The sequence below is a fragment of the Colletes latitarsis genome, chromosome 2, assembly GCF_051014445.1.
Source record: "Colletes latitarsis isolate SP2378_abdomen chromosome 2, iyColLati1, whole genome shotgun sequence".
Lineage (NCBI taxonomy): Eukaryota > Metazoa > Arthropoda > Insecta > Hymenoptera > Colletidae > Colletes > Colletes latitarsis.
Window position 1 is genome coordinate 14,812,489 of NC_135135.1, and position 22,564 is coordinate 14,835,052.

The window sequence follows — 22,564 nt, forward strand, 5'->3', positions numbered from 1 at the left end:
CTTATTATGTAGATACTGTACACTTCTCCAGTTGTTCTTATTCTCTTGTACCAATTATCTATACCTCGTTGTAAATCATAGAACCAATCTGTAAACACAGACGTACAAATATGCTATCCAACAGTGTAGAGTAGCCGTAACGTGAACCAATGACATTTAGTACAATGAACGAAAGGTTAACTCGGGAAGGTGCATGGTTCGAATAGTATTCAGATCCCGTCGTGTCTTCTTGATCGATAATTCTAGGTTTATCGTCCGTGGATCACGAGGAAAGAGCACTCGAGACAATCTTTGAAGGAAGGTAACAATCATTTTGAAAGATTAAAGATCCCGTACTTGCCATTTTATTATCGATTGTCGCAATAGTCCGTCGTTGGAGCCGGGTCGTATCTTATCTGTATCATCAGATTCGTAGGTTGTTCATATTATCAGCGTCGAGATGAAAACTCGAGCTCTAAAAAAGCAGAAAGAAGATTTTTACCATCTTGTATTCAGCCATTGTCGACGATGTTTTGGTTCGTCGAGATAAAAAGATAGAGCGTGTCGGAATTAATAATTGCATCTTAATCGTTTCCACGTAGGAGCTAAAAATAACGGTCGAGCGGGGTTTTATTAAAATGCAGCGGAACCTTCGTATCAATTACTTTTTCTGGGGCGTGCACGAGAGTTGCTTCATTCATATGCATCGGCGCGGAGATAAAGAGCGTGTAAGTTCACGCGACAACGAATGGCGAGCTGGTCGATGGCCTATGAAGGCCGCCTACTTACCATTTGATTCTTTACTAGGCAAACCGATTACGTGCTCGGCCAAACCGTGCATTTTCTCGTATAATTTGCTCCGCGAACGTGCAGATTCTCCGCTGGCAGGCCTCTCGCACTGATTCCGCGCGAAAGGGGAAGGTAAACCGAGAGGTCGCCGTCGTTTAAAGGCTCCGGGACGAAGACGACGCCACTGGCTCGACCTGTAATGAAGTCACGCACGCCTTTAGAACGCGGATTTTCTTCCTCTTTAAACGATTCTAAAGAACTTCGCTGGTGTTTTACGCGCACGGAGATGCTTTATTCCGCGGACGGGAAATCAGTTTTATTTGAAGGCCGAGAATACCACGTGATTCAAGTAAAATTTGACGCAAACTGTTTATCATTTGAGTGGCTCTCGTCGAATCAGAAACGTTTACTTCTACCATTTCCTTTTTTACTATGCGTGGTTGAGGGGGAAAGACGATTCTCGAATCCTCTTCCGACGACTTTCACAGAATTAGAAGAGCTTTCCGGTGCTCGAGGAAACATTCTTCCCAAGAAGAGTAGAAAGTTGATTTTCGACGGGAAGTTTAGGAATTGATTTACGGAATTCACCATCGAACGCAACTCTGAAACGTTGTCGAGTATGAATGAAAAATGGTTTTCGCGGAAAGTTTGACGAGAACTCTGGACGAATCAGAAGTGGAAAGTATCCAGCGGGATCAGCAATTTAAGACACTGTCACGAGCATTATATTTTAATAACTTGAAATCTCCGGGATGATCCGATTTAAAAATTTATCCTTCGCGAAGTGACGGCTATGATCGAAGATATTAATTATCCCCTGTTATAAATAGTGAAAGGTTTAATTTGGAAAGCGAAAGCTGTATTCTATTCCGTCGCAGACTTTGGTGTTTCGTAAGAGAATCGGCCGATTAAAGGTCAACGTTCCAGCAGCTCGAACTTTATACGAAGGTTATTGTGCCGATAGAGTAGGTACGGCCCTGTCGAGAATAGGTCCTACTCTTCTTATTCTCGAGAATGAACCGCGCTTTGTGTTCGAAGGGAGATTTAAGGTCTTCCTTGGAATTCCTTCCGCACAATCTTGTACACGTGTGTTAGTGGGACCATCTCTCCCGATCCTGTAGACCTGTCCGACTCCACGGCGGTCTGAGAACTCTGCGGTTCCCAGATGCCGTGAGCCAGGGGAAGATGCATCTTAGAAGGGGCACGAAACGTTACGTGGTTAATAGGGGTTATTAACTTCGATATTATGCCTGGATTGTTTTTTGCCTGGATGCGCTAATTGCGCGGCGAAAGGTTAGCTGAAAACATTAGCTTTCCTCCCGAGTCTTGCAGTTTCTTCTTAACGTCGTGGCCTTTTTCGCTGTCGTCATGCCACAGGCAAACGATACTTATTAAATGCTTGCGCCTTTTAGGACTCTTTGCTAATAAACGGCCATGGTTGCGCAAACGGTTTTGCGACATTAAACGAATCAGGTAACGCTTCCATGCCTCGGAGCATATTACCTGGCGTGTATGTCGTTTTTCAAAATAATTTCGAGCGTGGATCGAAGGAATTTAATTAAGAACAATTTGTATTTTTGCTTCGAAATTTTTAAACTGATGTCCTTACCGAAGATTTCATTCTGATATTTTTCAAATTTCTCGAAGTTTATATCTCGTAACCGTGCAGGTCGTAAGAGTAATTGCATGGGAATACTCGTAAATTAAAATTATTATGGCTTCGTGCTCGTTACGGCCGGTTATAAGGAACTTCTATCGTGTTTATCATCACTATGGTCAGGTAATTGTCGGATTCTTTCCGAGAGAATTTAAGACGGAACGAGACGAAATTTATTAAAATTTTATGGACTGCTCTTTCGAGTATCCAGGAGCATAGTTTTATATGCATGGGTGCTTTGAAAGGACAGTAATTGCATATTGTTCCACTATGGAATTTCGCATAAAAATTTCAAATAGCTACTTTACACGGCTTTGAAGTCGTATTACTTAAAATGGAGGTTCTGTGGCGTATGGCAGTAAAGTTTTACGTTGTCGGCGATCATTAATTTCATGGTAGTTCCCCCCAAATCCGAAGCCCTCGTAAAACCGACGACGATAATTACACATTTTTGGGGGTAATTGCCGAGTAAATGGAACTAGCCAGGGAATAATAGAAAGTCGCATAGTTTCCTCCCCGTATCGCTATAACGCATTCTTTTTGGCAAACGAGAGCTGCTTAGATACTTGCCCCGCAATTAAAACGAAGTATCCGCTTTCCACTCGTATTGCCATCAATGGAGCGTTCGAATGGCAATAATTTTTCGCGAAGCGTGAATGGAGTGCCAATTAGCAGCAATAATTTAGAAACGAGGATATAAAACTATAGCCTTTCACCTTGTTTCTCCTCCGTCGTACGCGTTTCCACGCACCCGAGCTTCAACTTTATTTAATATACGCGAGAAAAATTAATATAAAGAGAAAGCGTTTAATCCTTTCTTAAGCTCGGAACGTCGAGGAACGATACGATATGGCGGTACGCGATCAAGAGTAATTAGTCTCGATCGGCGCGGGAAAAAAGAATGGGCGCGGGAGTTTATGCTATCGACGATGAGAGGGTGGATAATAAATCGATGGGGATTCCGATGGCTTAACGATCACGCGACTTCCATCGGACGAAGCCACCCCTCCGGCCCTCCAGACGAAGAATTTATGTCGCTGGCGCGAGTCGCGTCGCTAAATTTCGGTTCGGGAGTTTACGACTCCGCCGAAATGGGAACGATCGCCGGAAGAATCGTTCGCGTGGAAACGCCATCGGGGCCGGGGGCCATCAAAGATTTACCCCCGGGCCTTCCCTTTTTTTTCCCCTTCTTTTTTCTTTTTTTTTTTCATTCACGAACACACCTTGTCAAAGAGTTGATTCGATCGACTGCGATGCCCATTACTTCGTACCAATTTATGCGACGTTTCGCGGAGAAATTTATTGCCGGGGCGCCCCTTTGACGAAGGATCTCTATTCATCAGGCTAGGGTTCCGGGAAACGACGCCTGCGGAACCGGAGCGCAGATTTTGCGAATAATGAAATTACTTGTAACACGATTTGGCCCCCTCCCCCACTCCTCTCTTCTTCTTAACTTTGAACTCGTCGAAGAAGCGATATCGGGTTCGTCGGGGTTATTTGTACTGGATGTTTCGCAACACGTGGGAATAACTTCGGTGATGAATTTAACGCGCGAAAGTAATGAAAAAAGTTCGTGCACTCGGTGCCCCCGGTAATGGGGTAGCGCGGCTGAAAAGGAAGAGTAGCAGTCGCGATGTTTATTTTCATTAGAAACGTTTCCGGTCGTTCCGTGGCCAAGTTTCGACATCAGTTTTCTCGAAAACAGTTCGTGATCGTTTGTTTCCAGAGTGGAAATGACTTCATTTTTTTTGAAAACGATACGTCGCGAAATTTTCCCATCTGTCTATATGTATAATTTAATGTTTCCGATTTATTTTTTAAAGCAATATTGCCTCCTTTAAATTCGTTTTACATTTCGTTGTTCGTACAGGGTAGCCTGCATTCATAAATCTAACGAGGATACATGACGCTAGAAAATTTTTTTCCGAGTGGGGGGACATATGGGCGGCGATAACCATAAACTGTACGATATCTCGCGTGCCGTTGCTTATGCAATATAAATACCGTGGAAAAAAATGGGTAAGAAACAGTACACCGTAGCATTTGATTTTATTTTTTTAGAATTTATGAAATAAAATTACCTCTTGAGGGATTTAATACTGAAACTAACCGATAAGTGACTCGACCAGGCTACTGTGCATCGATAAGAAACTATCGCGCACAGAAAAAGTTTTCTTAGCGTTTTGTACGAGGAATCTATTTTACTAGGTTCCTAATCGTTCAATTTATGCGACAGAGGGTTACTGCGTGTAATAGTTCGTGTAGTTTCCTTGTCAGCTGTATCCATTTATCGCTACTGTTGAACACGACAAAGTTCCAGGTTTCGTCTTATACATCTTCCTCCTATTGTATAATAACTCTCTTCCCTCTGACATACGAGCATGCCTGCTCTTGCGACCTATCTATCATTTAAACGCTCTGCCAGGTCCTTTATCTTCGACCCTTGTCTCTATTTAATTAGCGAATCAGCTAGTTCCGAGCTCAGGTTTTGAGCGCATCTTGTCTTTTAGGTGCATAGCAACGTCTGTCCTGATTAATCGGTTGATTACACAATTGTAACGCGACCCGAGCACTTTCCTTTGCTTTCGCGAGTTCCTTCGTTTTAACTCTTTCTGCTCGAAATGTCAGCCGAAACAAAATAATTTTTTATCGTAATTTATACTGTTTGGAGATTATAGTTTTAGGTCGCGAGTGATTTACGTTGATCAGAACAGGCCAAGAAAAATACGAGTTTCATGACGCAATATGCAAACGTGAAAGATTCATAGCGAATATCCGACGCTGCTAAAGAAAAGAAAACACGTATCGAAATTCGCTGACTGCACGCGTTCTTCGAGACCCCCCGTTCCACCGGTAATACGTTCTAAAAAGTCGCGCACGCGAGGTGTATGTTCACTTGTTGCATGTCAATAACATTTAACGACACATAAGTCATCGCTTCCAGCGCATTAAGTGCAACGCAGCCGTAAATGGAACGGCTCGTAAAATGCCGTTCGCGCCATTAATTCGCGTACACTTACGAATTGCACGGATGAGCCTGGCGCATGCACTCGATATCACGCGAGATTGATAAAGAAACGCACAAGGTCCACCCACGCGATCCTCGAACTCGGGAAAAGCCTCGCCCTTCGGTTGGCGTAAATCATATTCCACGGAGTCCAAAGGTTGCGTTAGCGATCTGGATTTGAATAGATATGGAAACTCAACCCTGGTTTATGCACGAATAAATTTTTCCCGAAATCGAAGCCTTGGACGCAATTGTGCGATCGTTGAATTTCGCTTTAATTATATTTCGGTTGGACGACGTGTACTCGCACGCAAAGGGAGATATATGTTTATGCAGCCGTGGTGATTTGCTCTCAAAGCGGCGTTCTACGCTCCTTTTCAATGAAAACGAGAGAAAGGCTGGAAAAGTAGGAGATCCGAGCAGGAAGAGGTAGAAAGAGCGGTGCGGCTTGGAGGTAAAGCGCGGAGAATGCGAGATTGAGACACCGGAAACGGAAGCCATTAATGGCGTTCACGGCGAGCACCGTGAAGTGGATGAAGGTAGATAGATGAAGAGCGAGAGAGAGTGAAAGCAAAGAGAAAATGAGCGAGATCGGTGGACTTAAACCCCGGTAGGGGGGGAAGAGAGAAGGGGTGAAGGAGAGGGTGACCGTAGGAGAAAATCGTGCACCGGTGGGAGGAAAGAGGGCAGGCAGGGGGGTTGCACAATGGCATTGTGAATTCGTAACCACGCTTTCTGCCCTCCCTTTCTGCAGTCCTTCTGCATCGCCAAAGCCATCTTCTATGCGTCTCCTGGCTGGGTCCGCAGAGTACCGTCGGAAAACCCCTCGACGCGTGTCGGGTTCCACGTATTTACCGTTTTTAATCCTTGGAGCAAAGGGCCCTCGTGTATACTTCTCATTCTTGTTTCGTCGTTCGCCCTGCGCCGCTCGAGCATCGAAAATTTCGAACAGCCACTTCTCGCGAGTGGAGAAAGGTCGAATCGCAGGTGAAAAGGTTTCGCGTTGCCGCTCCGAGACCTTGGGCCATTTTAACGCTTACCCCTCGACGGACCTGCTTAATTGCAACATTTTTTATTTTTACTCGTAGACCAATGTTAGTCAAACGACAATAAATCGTTTTCCGTACCGTGATGAAATCGATCGTGTGAAAGGAACGTGTGAGCAATTGACCTTTAAGAACAATTCATTGCATGCATCGATCACTTTTCTTGATCCCCCCCAGGAATTAATCGTAAAAATTTGAATCGAGAGAATGGCGGCTTTTCGAGGATTAAAAATGGTCGAGTGGAAGCAAAGGGTTTGCCGGGCAAAGGATAATTGGGAAGTCTTTATCGTCGCATTTGAATGTCCAAACCATTTGTCCGGCACCGTTAGCTACGGTCGCGTTAAACGAGGCCCTCGACTATGTCGTGGTATGCAAATTTCAAGTTCATATCCGGCGCAACATTCGGTTGTCCAGTACATTGGTCGATTTAATCGGTTCGTGTTAATGTTTCCGGGTAAATCCAACGTCGAACAAGCATTGCGTCGGTCAGATGCGTTCGGCATCACGAAATCGCTTAATCCCTCTTCCCCCATTTCCATGCTTTATCTGTTTCGATCTCTTTGGAGCATTAAGGGTCGTATTGCCGCGCTTTTCAAAGCACAGAGCGTTTCGGTATTGTCTGCGTTTCAGCTAATGCACGTCCCTATAAAAAATTTCGTTCGATGGAGTATTTGTTACATTATTAAAAAATTTATGAAGTATATTCAACTTTGCAACTTTTCGAACATCCCCGATGCGATCGTGCAACGTTACGAAATAGAGGACGGCGCGATTAAGGGCTGAGAAGTTGATTTAAATCAAAATATGGCCTGTGGACGGGCACCGGGAATAGGATTGACCCTTTTCATGGGTTCTGGTCCGTGTAAATTGGTAGTGACATCGCGGTTCGCGAGTCGCATTTTAATTAACTCCGACAGTTCTTCACGCTGGAAAAACGCTCGCGAACGTGTCCTGGATTAATTATTGGCGGAACTCGAGGAATCCGATTTCCCGGGAACCGTCCGAGTACCCGGTCCACGCCAGCGTTGTTAACCATGAAGATTGCACTAGCTGATTAAACCGTACATAATACATGTAATAAGAACTCTGCGAATAAGCGTTGAGGCTAACTTTCGTCGTTCCATTTGGCGTTCGAGAGCCCGGTTTGCTCATACGGGACGGAATAGAGAAGTCGAGGGACGAAATAAAACGGAACGACTGCGAAACGGAAATAAAGTCCCTTATACGGTCCTTTTCTACCTTCTCTTTCCGTTTCGGTCTCCCTCTGGCCGGGTGCTCCACCCGCTAGCAGTGATTCGCTTACTTGCCAGCCCCGCTCGTTGTATTTTCTCGAAGAGAGTCGCGTTATCCGCTCGAGTTTACCCGCTTGCTACACTTATACCGATGATAAAACGGGCCGGGACTCCGGGATCTGATATCCTGCTGGATATTGAGTCGCGTCCTACCGTTTTGACCCAACGCGTAGAAAAATCTAGGACGATATCGCGTCGGAAGTAGAATCGTGTTTTCATGATTTTTCGCTTGCTCGACCTGTCCCGTGATATTCACTCGACTTACGGAAAATCTCCAATTTCTACTTTCCGACTTGCCAGCGTAGACGGTACCGTAATCGACAAAAATTTCGAAACAATTTTTGTAAACGTAAAACCGTCTCTATTTTGTGGTCTCGCGTTGTATTTCGTTTCTTTTCTTTTACGTCAGTATCGATATAATCATATGAATTTTAATTATCGTAATCTTTACTTATGACTGTTCTCGTGACTCAGAATGGGCGTCGTTTTCAACCCCTCAGAGTCCGCGGACTATTTAGCCGGACGACGGTAATTTCCAAGCGCAAACTATGGCCGTAAATTGCACGAAACGTTAAAACGTATTCGGATCTATCTGATCGATGCTCACGGAAATGGAAGCAGGTAGTTTCCATAGCACTCGTGGCTGGTGATGCGCTTGCACACTCGGCTGCACCCGCTCCGTTCTTGGCTACCGGAATCTACCCCTTTACGAATATATATATCTCCGTGTGCGCGTCTGCTCGCGAATCGCGCAGTGCGAATGACAGAAGAGGGATGCGCTTTCGTACATTCGATGCATTTTGGTCCGCGGATCGTACGTCGACCGAGAAATGCCTGGCGGAACGGTTGCCTTATTCAGCTTCCTTCGCGATGTGTGCAACTTATCCCCATCCTTTCCTCCTATTTGGCCCCTCTCCACCCCTGCCACCGTTCCTCTCCTTTCTTCCTTTCAACTCCCTTTTCATTCCTTTTCTTCCGGTACATCGCTGCAATTTATGGACTGCTTCAGGAAGGCGGCAAGATAGAGAGGGCCAACCCGATAAATCGCTGGTCGTAAAACGCGCGGAGATCGTGGAGGGAAGCTCAATCCTTTGCTTGACGAGGACCGTGGCTGGGAAACTGTATACTATTTTCGACGGTGGAATTCCTGTCGGATAGAAGGGTCTTCTTTCTTGTCGCGTCGACAGTCACGCCTCTGATTTTTGATCGAGGTCTTTGAAAAACTAGATCCACTTTGAATAGTTCCCTGGAAACACTCGTTTGACTAATATTTAACGTTGTTCCGTGGAACGTTGTCTAAAAACGATATCCTGTGCGTTTTCGCTCCGTTCGACGGACGAATATTCACGTTATTTCGGCTAGACAGCAATTTTATATCTGTTCTTGATCATTCCGAGATTTATTTGTTCTGCGGTGAGCCCTGTCTGTTGCCTGTAGCAAAAGACGATAAGGAATGAACGATCGATACCAGGTTGACAGTGATGCACGAGTTTTTGTTTGAAATATCACTGGAGAAGGATCGTGTTTTCCTTCGATGTCTAACAGAATTACGTTCATCGTAAAAGTCACGTATCCGTGCTTTCATAATACAAAACATCCGTCTGACGGTGGTCTACAATGCGACGAAAGATTGTTTCGAACGATATTGAAATTTCAGAAAGCGATTTCATGTTTTCGATAAGACTTCGTGTTCGAATCTTCGCCGAATAAGTTGTCGTGCTCGTGAATTTTCTCGTTCTCGGTCGAGTTTGCATTCCGGTCCTTTCGAGGCTGGACGCAGAAGGCGAAATTCGATGGAGGATCGACGAGAGGTCCACGACTCGTGAGAATGTCTGTTTCTTCTGTGGGTGAACGTCGAACCCGGTGCATCAGAAAACGATGCGCATCAAGGTCCTCGGGCTCAAGGAGATCGGGAAATATGCAACGCGAATCTTCCTTTCACAGTCAGAAGGTAGAAGGCCACGTTTGACTCATCGGATATTTCAAATCATTTACTTATCCGATAGCCGACATAATTTATTCCCCTCCGTCTGGACATCTTCCTTTTATTGCGGTTAAACGCGATCCCGTATAAAGATAAAATAGTTACGTACTTCGCGCGATTATCAGTGCTTATGGTTCTTCCATGTCGCAACGTTGACTGGAATTTCTGCCTAACGGGCGGAAACTATGTGGAACGAGTCGCTTATTTACCATCGTGCAATCATTTCGAAAGGAAGGATTCTTTTTAGGGATCATCTGACGCAACATCGTCGCGGTAACCTTCTTTCACGCCTCGCGATTTTTTAATACACAATCCGTATTTGGTCATTGACAGGCATTAAATTCACAAGTCGATACAAGTTTGCGTATAACAGCGCAGTAACTGTTTATTACATAAATTTTTCCGCGTTCGAGGTAGAAGTTACTCGACAGCCAGTGTATTTATTTTTATTTTCTTCGGTCGTGACTCGAGGTACGAGGGAAGGAAAAATCGCGAGATAGTCCCTTGGCATTTCTCTAGTCATCTGAAACAGTCAGTTCAATTGAAACTCTCCCCGTACGAAAATTGATCGCTCGTCCTTCGAAATATATTTGGCGTTAACCCGTCAGCGGGAATATTGCTAGAACGGTGAGAAATTTGCCATGGTGCACATCGTATGCAAGGACATGGAACTTTATGCGCTGCAACGTGTGCATAAATCTAAGTTTGCAGCAGGCCCTTCGTCCCTATCCGTATTAGATGCTTGCTAGACGGATATCTATGTGCGAGTATAGCCCTTCTACATATGTATTCTATCCTCTGCCACTCTCTTTTCGATATTATCGATCTTGGCGGATAGTATTTCCTGCCATTTCGCCTGTCTTCCTTTTGCATTATCCGTTGTTCGTCTTCATTCGCGAAAAAGTGGCAAACTATTCATCTGATACTTTTAAACCAATAATTATGGCACTCGTAGTTCTCTCTACATTCAACTTTTGGCGTATTTGTAATTCGATACTAAATAAAACAATATTTCAGAATATCACATTTTACTTTTCTTCCCAAGTTAGAGTCAGAATTTATCAAATATTAGTATTTGAAAATATGGTCCATTTGAGTCCATGAAAATTGTTGTGAAGGTTTGGTTTTTAACAAATACGAATAATAATATTAATACCAGGCCAATTTGTAAAAAGTAAAGAATGCAAAATAATGGAATTCCGATTCGAGTGAAAATGGACTCCGTCAACCGAGGGTTAATTCATTGACTGCCATATGCTTTATTTCATAAATAATATAGGCACGCTTATCGTTCGTGAGCTTTCTCTCATTTGTGTTTCGCTGCATTAAATAGATTGTTGGAATTTTTGGGAAAATATAAAGGGCGGCACGGACCTTTGTGAAACGAGGGAGCGTATTTTTTATCCCAATTTTATTTTATTTCGTCCGCTCGCAGTTTAACAAATGGAACAGTTCCGTTCCTGACAGTGGTTACGCATTTTTCCATCTTTTGATGCTTTCCGCTTTTGTTCGCTTGAAAAAATTGAGGTACTCTGAAAATATCCAGCTAGTATGCAACATGAAAATTTCACAGTTAGGTTACTTTTGTAAATGCAGTGCCTTTTATATCCGCAGTCATGTATTCCGTATATTTCTCCGTTTCACATTTTGTTAAGTTTTCGGCTATAATTTGTCTACTATCTAGTTCCAAAAGTTTTTAATTTTCGTTATTTCAACAGGAGAAAATAGAACGAAACGAAAATAATCCTTCTATACGAGTTGTAAAAAATAATTTAATTAAATGTGGACACAAATACTATTACGAAACAAAATATAAAGAAATAAAATTCTAAGAAAGTAAACAGCTTATATTACAATTCCAGACTGATAATTCAATATAGAAATAGTTGCCTTCATGATTCGATTTCAAAGTTGTTTTTCTCGGAAATATTCTATATTTACCCAATATTTTTATATTATTTTTTCAAAGACTCAAAGACCTGTGCCTCAGAAACACGATTCGTTAATAGACGATAGAATCAAATGACATAGTTCATTTTTGTATATTTTCACATCAAGGTTTTCGGAGCTCCCTGAGTAGAATTGCAACACAATAAGAGGTGTCTAAGTTGCTAATAATGTTAACAATCGTTCGAGTGGCGAGAGTCTTCTTTTGCAGGTTGGTGATAATCTCGTTTTGTAACTTGCCAGGCATTTTTATTTTCCTCGGGTATGACGGTTCGTTCAGAGAAGGATGGAACGTGCGTTCTCATTTTCGTCGAATCGTGCTTGAAAATTACCATCGTTTTGATACGGTTTGTCGCGACGATGTTGAGAGTTTGATTGAAAACGATCGCTGTTCAGTGGATTCGCGGTGCGGACTTGGAGATGAATCGATCGGATCTGTCCCCGATAGCCAATAGGTCGTCGAAAATCGTTTCGTTGCGCTGATTTAGCCCTCGTTTCCACGTGTGCTGATACCCTTCTCTGCGTTGATAGCTTATCGAGCAGTTTTTATCGTTTATCTGCAGCCCATCGATTAAAGAGTCAGCATTTATGAATTCGTTTCTTCGTATTCGTGGCAGTGCATTTGCTGGACCCGCTGAGTGTTGGTTTTCCGTTGTCGGTGTGTTAATTGAACGCGTCGTTTACGAAATATCGTTCGCGTGTCGAGTGTGTTGCAACCCCAAGTAATACAAATCGTTTCAGCTAATTGCTCCGCGTGCTTTTATTTGCGCTCGATTTTTAAACGAACCTTTAAATGCGTGCGTGTTCCTTTAAGCTAATATAAAACGACAACGAACAAAAAAAGTAATACAAAACAACATGTAGGATCGAGTATTTATATTCTCGTAGCTTGTTTCGCACAGTTTTATGAAATGCTTTAAAAGAGCATAATTTTTACGTATATTATTCGACAGTATTTTTATATAATAATGAAACAGTACGTTGAGTTTTCCTTTCTAATAATTATACTTTCCTAATCACTGTCACGCATAAATACATAACAGAACAGAAATAAGTAGTTAATTTTTCTTTAAAATTGTGACAATGGTTAACTTTCTACACGGTAAATGTATAATGTACGTATTACTTGCATATTTTACGCGAATAAATGTCATATATTCTTTACAATAAATGTTAAAATTCATACTATAAATAGTAGGGTACTTAAAATTAATATCAATCGTCGAACGAAGCACACATTCATCTTTGGCTAAATTGTTATGCAAAATTTAACGCAAATATTCCCTGAACGTCTTTGCTCTATTTTTGTCCGTTGCATTCGCTCGCATAGTACTCTTTCGTAGATCAATGTCAGGCTCGTGTTCCTGATCGTTTAATAAAATTCGCGACACACAGGACCGATCGGACATAAACGGAATCGATATTCAACGTTGCCTGAAATTCGAAACTGAACTGTCTGGTAACGGAGCAAAGGGATCACGTGTTCTCTGTTTCGGTATGTGACTTAAATACTGAATAAAGGACTGTGGATTATGCGTTGCACGGGGCCACTTTGCGAACTACTCCAAATTCTAGAGTTATCCGGGATCGACTCTGCGTATTCAGTATAGCGGCGTATCAACAAAGAGGGCTTCTCTGTGTTTACTGGACGGTGTCCCGCGTGTGAGTATCCGAACGTTAGTCGCGTTGAATAATTTCCGTCGAATCAATTTCGATCGTTTAGACGTCGGTGGACATTTCGCGACTTGTTTCAGCCCGGCACAAAGAGATGCGCCATGCAAATGTAGAATGCAAAAGTTTACAACCTATACGGTATCCGCGTTACGATGATAATTTTCTTTTGGAACGTATTACGAACATCGCCAATATCGAAGATAGACAAAATTCTCCGTATAAAATATAAATTATAGAATTAAATGAAATATTATTTATTGCATACTCGAATAAAATTAATAAAGCGAAAATTGCTAAGCGTTCGTATCTGTTAATTTATACAATCGATATGGATCTACGTTAGAGAACTATAGTTTATTGTTAATATCTAGTTAGTTCGCCGAGGATGAACTAAATCAGCAACACACCAGATAGAATCAATCTTGATTCTCAGTTGCAAACTGCATTAGGTATACCCTAAATTTGATATAGGTATAGCTGTGTACGGTCACAAGGTACACCACAAACGATCGTTACCAACGACGGATCCTAATTAATGAACACACCCCGATCGAATAGCCAAATAATCGAATGGCTCGACACTGAAACGAGCATGTTAAACTCGAGGATCACAGAGTTACGCGTTAATAACGAATGAAACTTCTTTTTCGGTATTAATATTCCGTGCAACGATGATTCGGAAGTTTGTAAATTTTCTATTACACGGACTAAGAATAGTTGCGCGGTTTCAATCGATAAATTCATAATATTCTTATATACTATTCTTACTGTGACCAGTCTTTCTTTTTCTCTTGCTGAAAATTCTTTGGGTACGTAGAGTCAAACTAAATGTTAAAATAAACATGGAAGACAACATAAATAATAATAGTTGGTATGGTCATCGGATGGGGGATGAAATGCCCTTTAAAATGAGCGTTTGTGCGAGTCGATAGCTTAATTAGTTCCGGAGATATAGCGATTTTAGTTTCGCATCGATGCGCTGGCTAGTTTCGAGGATAGGGTTTGTTTACGTTTCCTTGTGCGCTCGCGAGTTCATTGATCTCGCGCGCGCGACGATAATAGACAGTGCGTAGTAAATTCTTGGAAATACTACGCCGAAACTAGGTCACGACAGTCACGTACGCGGGGTAGGTCAGCACGATGCACGCGCGACAAAGAGGTCCGACGCGTCAGACGGAGACAGAGATAGTCGAATTAAAAAAATTACCCTTTCACATAAATTACGATATCTCGCAAACGGAAAGTCGGATCGTCAAAAACCAAAAACCATTTCAAAGAGGAAGCTTTGCCGCCGCTAACAATGGCTCAATAATGGAGAAAATGCTAATAATTTCGAAACTGCACGTAATTAAAGTTTTAGTATTTTTAATGCGCGTTAATAGCCTTTTCTAAGGCGGAGAGCGGAATTTTAAAAATTACCTTTTACATAAATTACGATATCTCGCAAACGGAAAGTCGGATCGATAAAAATCAAACGCCATTTTAAAGGGGAGGCTTTACCACATCTAACAGTGGCTCAGTTATGGAGAAAACGCTAGTAGTTTCGAAAGTGTACGTCTGTAAAGTTTAACTATTTTTAATACGCGTTGTTAAACTGTTTTAAGACAATGGAAACCAAAGATTCGCTGCTTTTATCTTTGATCGGTCGTGGCAGGTTTTGTGTTAAAAGAATTGTGTAGTAGTTTGGTAATTTTCACGTTAAAATTATTTGTCTTAAAAGAAACAGTTTCTCTCTGCAAATTTATTCATATTTTTCCTGTGATAAGATCGATCTATTCTACGCCGCATGATAGCGAATGTTAATTGCACAATTTGCAGGGTAGCTAGCGTTTAATCCCCGAGATTTGTGCACAGGTATGAGCTTAGGATTTCATTGTTTGGCTAGTGAAGCTAAGAGATAGTCCGCGACAGGTGTCAGTGTCCTCGGAGCGTGTGACCCTTGTTAGGCTCTCGCTAGAGTCACGTTAGGCCAGAGCCGAGACTAGGTCAAATCTAGGATATATCCAACACGCGAGAGAGTCTACCACCATGTCCGTTTCCATCGATTAGCTTAAGTTTCCAGCTCATCGCTCCTTGTCGACCTATGTACCTTTACTACGAGCCTGAAGGGTTAAAGTGCTTTGATCAGAGTACTTTCTACCTTTAAATCGACATTCTGGCGTAAATGCAACTCATAAAAAATATTAATCGTGTGTTAGGTCCACCGAGAATACTCGATAAAACAATAAACTTTCTGAGCATCGCATTCAAGACTTCTCTTGCAAGTGACGAGGGATCTATCGACTAATTTTATCCTTCACGGTTTTTTTATTTTCTCTCATTGATGAATCATTCACCACCGTCGGTCGATAAAGGTCAGACACGGTTCGTTTTATTTAGAAAGCCGCGAATAGCATCACGAATCATTCAAGGAATTAAACATCAGATCCGAGTATGTTCGATTAACGCGACGTTTTTGGATAGGACAACACGATTATCGATTCATATTTTTTTTCTACTTTTTAATCGTTGAACTTTCCCGGATATTCTCGTCCCGGGTTTCTAAATAAGTTTCAGACTCGGCTGGGCTATTACGATCGTGGAATAAGCTATCGTATTCATTCACCGGTACTTAGGAATGTACCGGGCAGACCTTGCATTCAGTACACCGTGTTTGACGAGACCGTTCGACCGTTCTATTTCGCGGCACGCGAGTCTTGCGCCCAGCTTAGTCGGTTCCTGATGTACGAGAGTTCGCAAATAGAGGGTGGGTTCCTATTGTTCGAACGGTTAGTCGAACTGACAGAGACTCCAGGAGCCACGACAGGTGTCAGTGGCCTATGCACATGCGATTGCATATACAAGGACCGCGGCGCGGTTGTTTTGACGCGGCTATCTGTCAAACAATCGTGGTTCGCCATAGTTCTGTCACATGGTCCACAGAGGGAATCCTCCGAGTCCCAAGGGGGATGATTAACCACGCTTAACCGCGTCGTATGACGCGGTTTACAATTAATCATTGTTAGGAATGGCACCATTTGTTTCCGGTTAACGATTCGCAGTTGCCTGCCACGTGCGGCTCCGGGTCTGCTCGTTGTCCAGGACAACGCGTTCTTCGTTTTACACGATAATTGCCGTCGGGTTGTACAGCGATTTGTTACAAGATTGATGAAGCCAAAGCGATTCAACTTTGATCTAGAAACGGGAAACAGCTGAATTTCCATTAAGGGGGTAACTACTTCTTTCTTTAATACGCTTGAAATCTTATTTTCCAAGACAACCGAGTCCTCAGTCGTCGAAGAAATTACACGATACAGGAAGCGTTGATACTAAATATTTGAAGCAAATATGTCACAGCAACTCGTGCGAAGCGATAACTCAAATGCAATATAAGATAAATATATGTACAGAGCGTATTTTATTGATGTCAGTAATGGGAGTGTTGGTTACGAGAGTCAGTAGATTAACAGAAATGTCCCATCGGAGTCCTTTTCAGCGAAATTCAATATTGAAACATCGCTTGTACGAGCAGATATTTATACGCCACCGTTGAGCTTCGTTTTAAGAATTCATTACTTGTATTCAGTTCAATTTATACGGTATCTATACTTCTAAAGTAAAGTGTAAGATATACGTAGTACCTATTCGAGTATTGTGGATTTGCATATTTTCTCTAATATTTGAGACAAAATCGGAGAATAATCAAAAATTGGCCCAGCACGGATCGGTGTCTCGAATTTCCAGCGTACGGAATCTCGGGTGCCGAGGATTTCTGGCGAGGGAAGATTTTCATCCGAGTTCGCGAATCCGTTTTCCCGGTCCACTCTGGGTTCACCGTCCATTTTACAATTTGGTGGTTCGTCGCATACATTGGCGGAAAAGTCACGGATCGGAGGATCGTCCGGTGGGTAGAAACAGGGGGGGGGGGGCGAGTTGCGAACTAGTACGATCGGGCTCCTTGAAAACGTGTCTGCCGTGTGTACTTATCGGCGTAATCTGTATTGAGTGCAATTTCGAACGGTCGTATTTCTTCTTGGCGACGCGACGGTCACAGGCACGGTCGATGTTGGCGCGTGTGCACGCACACGGTGATATTTCCGGGCTGATGTGTCGAGTTGTCACGCTTGTAACGTCGGCTCGTAATGTCTACGATTTAATAACGAGCATGGGAATAGTATTGATCCCCGCGGGAACTACAACCACCTCCAAGGGAAACGCGAACTCTCGGTCCTGACGTGATAATTTGATACGCGTTTTGATAAGAACCGTTCGAGACGGTGTTAAGAGCCAAAGCTTGAAGTGGTTTCGTAAATAATTGTTTTAATCTGTCATAGAATAGCTCTGATCGAACTGTTCGTGAAGAACTTCTTTTCAATGTCATGTTGTTGATTAAAATTTTAACAAATTAGCTGCCTGATTTATATCCTGACCGATACTATGAAGTTAAAAATATCTAGTTCCATTTAAAAATATAAGAGTAATCTTGTTGGTTAAATACTGATTAACTTTTGCTTATTGAAAACATTTTTTTGTCAGATCATCGAAAGGGGTTGAAAAATCGCCTCGCCTTGTATATTATTTTTATGAAATCTATCGAAGATTTAGAAATAGAACGTAAAAATATTGAACCCGTATTAGTATCATTGTTTTGGTTAACGCACGAGGGGATCGGATAGGCGATTCTCGTAAAATTTTTACCGCCAAACGGTAGATCGGATGAAGCGTTGATGTCCGGAAAATCCGTCGTAAAATCAAAATTGAAGGGTACAGGATATCGATTTATCCAAGTAACCCCTCAAAGATCGTCGGGGAGAGAACCAGCGTAAAGTTGAACACGGTACTGACCTAAATTCGAATAGAAGTTATACAAGGCGATTCGCACAAAGTGTGGCCATAACTTCGGAAGTGAATAAAGCGTACAAAGATAATAAAACATGGGTGTCCGCGAAGTATGTTGTCTGTAGGAATAACGACCATTCTCGGTTTTTAAATACGTGAAATCTTCTTTTAAGATTCTCGTAACATAAATAATAAGCGAAGGAAAATGACAGGAAAGTATGGCAGGTTAATTACAGCCTCGGTGCAAATGGATTTCGTACAAATTTCTTTCTAGTTGTAATTTCTTAAAAGAGAAACGACTGGTTAATCAAGAAAATGGGCAGGATTCGTACAAAAGAGTTCACTAGATTACAAAACAGACAGTTTTTCTCAGAATCAAAGATTAAAAAGCTTATTTCTTGGTAGAAATATTAACAGAGCACTTCAGAAAAGGACATTAAATAAAAAGTTGTGTACTCTAAAATGCGTATTTTTAGATTTTTCTCAACGCGTTTTATGATAATTTTGTTGACAAAGAAATTTTTAAATATCGTTGAAACCAATTAAGACGATATAGATTGGATTTTGTACATACAGTATTCAAAATTGAATGTTTAGAAGGTCTACGATAGAAGGTACCCTTAATGAGTCTGTCGTAGAAGCTAAATTGCTTAATTCGACGAAAATGAAGTAGAGATTTTAACGAAGCTAGCAATATATCATAATTTAAAATCAGAACCGTCGGGTCCTAAATGAAATTTTGATACTACCGAATCTCTATATTACGTATGCTTCCGGCTCGTCAAGGCGTACACTTAAACTTATGATCGATGGTGTAATTTGTTGGTTCTGCGTTCCTGGTAATTACGCTCCGGGATGCCACCCTGTTCCTCGTAAGGTGTAATAATAAACTTTGTAATAAATGCCAGTTTATCGTCGAGCAGACCATTAAGCTTAGCGACATCGTTAAAAGATACACCAAAGAAGCATCGGCGCTGCATTTACCGAGATATTAAAATCAGTGTCGCGTTACTTTTATCACCGCTTGAAACTTCAGTTTCCTACCTCTCACAATCCTGTCGATCGTATACCACTTACAATACGAAATTAATTACTATTTCTTCGAGTAAATCTTTTTATTACAATTAAGATTTCAAAAACACCTAATCAATGAAACAAAACATTCTTGCTATCTTTGTTTCATTTGTAACAAGGAAACGCATGAATTTCTTCTTTGTTTTGTTAGTATCGATCATCCCATGAAGGATCCAGTAATACCTTACTTATCCAAAGTTCAAAGTCCTGTCTTCTGTAATAAAATATGGATGCAATATGTAATAATCCATTTCCATAACAGATTCGAATCAGAACTTTATCACTAAGTAGCCAAAATAATTAATTCTCAAGATTAGATATTAATGAAAATAAATCTAGAATCTCTTGAATTTTAACGAGGATGTAAAAATAAGTTCTGTGATAAATCGTGGGTATACTAGTTTCCAGTCGTCCAAAAATAAAGTCTGGAACCGTGAATTTTCTATCCCTTTTGGTTTTCCTCGTTATCCATATCGATTTGCGCAAGTGTTCCGCGGCTGTATTCCTTGGAATAACAGATAACATTTTGTGCATGCTCGCCCATGCCCCGGTCGTATTCTTTACTATCGAGCTACCGTAAAAGGACTATGTTTCGTTTTGCTTTCGATTGGATTACATTCCGTAGGGGTTGCAGCTGCAGCGAGAGAGCCAGAGATAACCGGCGAGAAAGAGAGGAAACTGTGCGGAAAAAAAAGGAAAAGAGGTGACGCGGATCGATTCCACGGAGTCGAAGTCACTTTTGCGAGTGGTATCCGCGGCAACACTCAAGGGCATTTCTCGAGGTTGCAGCCTGAAAGGTGGAGCAGACAGGGTCCGATCGGATGCCCTTCAAGACCGGATTCTTGAGCCGCAAGATTGCTCGTTTCGTTTGTGAAAATCCGATACACGAATTCCGGGGGGTTGGGGGCGACGTAGGCGGTGCCTCCGCCCTTGGATTCCTTTTCCCTCGGATCAAACCACCCCGAGCGTGCACTGTCGATGTAAAGTATTCCCGGGAAAAACTGTTATTGCTCTCCATGCCCTACATAGGAGTCCCGTGGTCCTTTTCGTGTTCAACTTCAATTTCCACCGTGCGACCGGTGTTCGACTGATGAAACCCTCGTTCGTACGAGCTCCTCCGTGTCTTTTACGCCGTTTCTGGCCCCTTCGTGCCTGGTTTCTTTCCATCGTCTTTCGAAACGACGGGAAGTTCCGACAGTCTTTCACGAAACGAATGGTGTTATCATTTCGCTCGCCTTTAATTTTCTGATTTAGTGATTCTCTTCTTATTTCGGCGCGCGGAATTGCTCCTTAAAGTCTCGAACATCCTGTATAAAAGGGTGTGCTAGCAGAACGTATTACAGGTTTTAATACAATATTGCAGTAAAAATTGACATCGTGTATAAAAGTGTATCTAATTTGGAAGTTATAGAGGCACTCTATACTTCCTAATAACTTTTCTTATGCGTCGATAAAAGGTGTGCTCGCTTCCGAACGACGCTGAGAATAGTGTCCAGTAAGTAAAAGTCACTTGCAGGAAATTGTCTTTTCAAAGAAACTATTCGCGTCTCAAAAGTATATATATTTCTTTTCCCGATTGCCACGATAAAATATTGCTCGAATAACATAGAAAATTAACGAAATTCTTAGCTTTACCCCTACTCGATGAACACTCGATCGAGCGTTAAAAAATGCAAGCCCGTATGAATATTTTCGACGCGTAAAAAAAGGATATGCAACGTGGTATTTCACGTGCAATATTTCCTGGGAGGAAATATTTCATATTCATCGGCGAACGGATACTCGAGATACTGAACATATTGCCCTGATTCGGTGCTGCTCTTATTTGGTACTTGTTTTATAAATATTGAATAACGGATATCGCGGATATTGGAACAGGATGTTATCGTGGTAGTAAAATTGCTAAGCAATTCCGGGTTCGGTGGATCGTAAAACACCGCGGGACGCGGTACACGCGAGCAAAGCCTTATGTTTCCGAGAGTTAGGCGCGGATAACAATATCGCCGCGACCGTGTACGCATCCAGGACGGAAGCGTGACTTTTTACGTGGCAAGTGGCGAGGAATGTTTTCTTTATTGGAAACTTCTACGAAACTTTGACACGTTTTGACGGTCACGTGCTTCCGAAACTTGAAATTGGACGAAAGAACACGGAGACAGTTTATTAATAATTTTATACAATAAGAAATAATGTACAGTACAGAGAAACGAGCAAAAAAGACTTAGATGCAAGTAGGAGGGTACTTAATTCAAATAAAAAATAAAACTGAATCCAATTAATATATAATTAATCGATGGCATTATGTTTACCTAATGCGTTGGTGGTGTGTATAAATTGACACGTAGTACAGCATTAATTTATCTGAAGATAGTCAGTCGTGATTCCGCGTTTCAAATAAATGTGAGAAATTTGTGGTGAACCTGATAAAAGTTTTCTAGACGTTAAGAGATTTTCGTGCTAATAATGTCGTCCGTCGTCTGTCGCTTTGGCACGAAAAATTAGTCCGGCCGAACGATCGAGCGTATTTATTAGCACGACGAAATCCCGATGCGTCGGTATAGAGAAAGGATTCGTAAAATTGCATTTGGCCAAATTGGATTCTGGCTTATCACAATATAACGCGATTAAGCCGCGGGAGTACGCTTCCAGCCCCGAAGCCGAAGCCATCGCAGTCGAATTCATCAGCGGCGCTCGGGGCTGGCTCGAATATCGAAAAGATTAGCAATGCATTTTTTTTTTTCGTGGCTGTGTTTTCTTTTGCAGATTATATTTTCTATTCCATTCTGTTAACAATAACATTTTAACTGTGCGATTAATTAATCGAATTCGTCGCTAGCAATCTTTATCTTTCCAAAATAGGAGAGATACTACTTCCAATATTAGTTTTTATTTCCCTATTTTTTTCAAATTTTCAAAAATTAAATTTAATGCGTTACGGGAGCGATAAAATTGTATCTTTATTACCGAGTAATCGAACCTTCGTTAGATTTGATTTAGATTTTATTCTTAAAATTGTCTGAATCGTTAATTTATGACTAATTGATAAATTATATAAACAAATATTTTATGTACTAGTTTTAAATTCACTCCCCAGATGTTAGAAAGAGCGACTTAATTGCAATTGATTCCAAATCTGTTTTATTATGCATCGTTACTTTTGCGATGCAGTTATGTTTTTTTTGGGTGTAAAAAAATCTTTGAGATTATTTGCACAGACGACATTTGTTCTGTATTCAGCGAATTCCTAACTCAAACCCTCCTCATCCACATGTGGGTCAGCCGACAGTCAATGTGTCA

General features: G+C 41.8%; 1 protein-coding gene across 8 annotated transcripts in view; it reads left to right on the top strand.

Annotated features, from left to right (window-relative positions):
- The window catches only part of Pgant9 (polypeptide N-acetylgalactosaminyltransferase 9), a 322,236-nt gene that overhangs the window by 23,479 nt on the left and 276,193 nt on the right, over nucleotides 1-22,564 (top strand). The gene's annotated exons all lie outside the window — the stretch shown is intronic.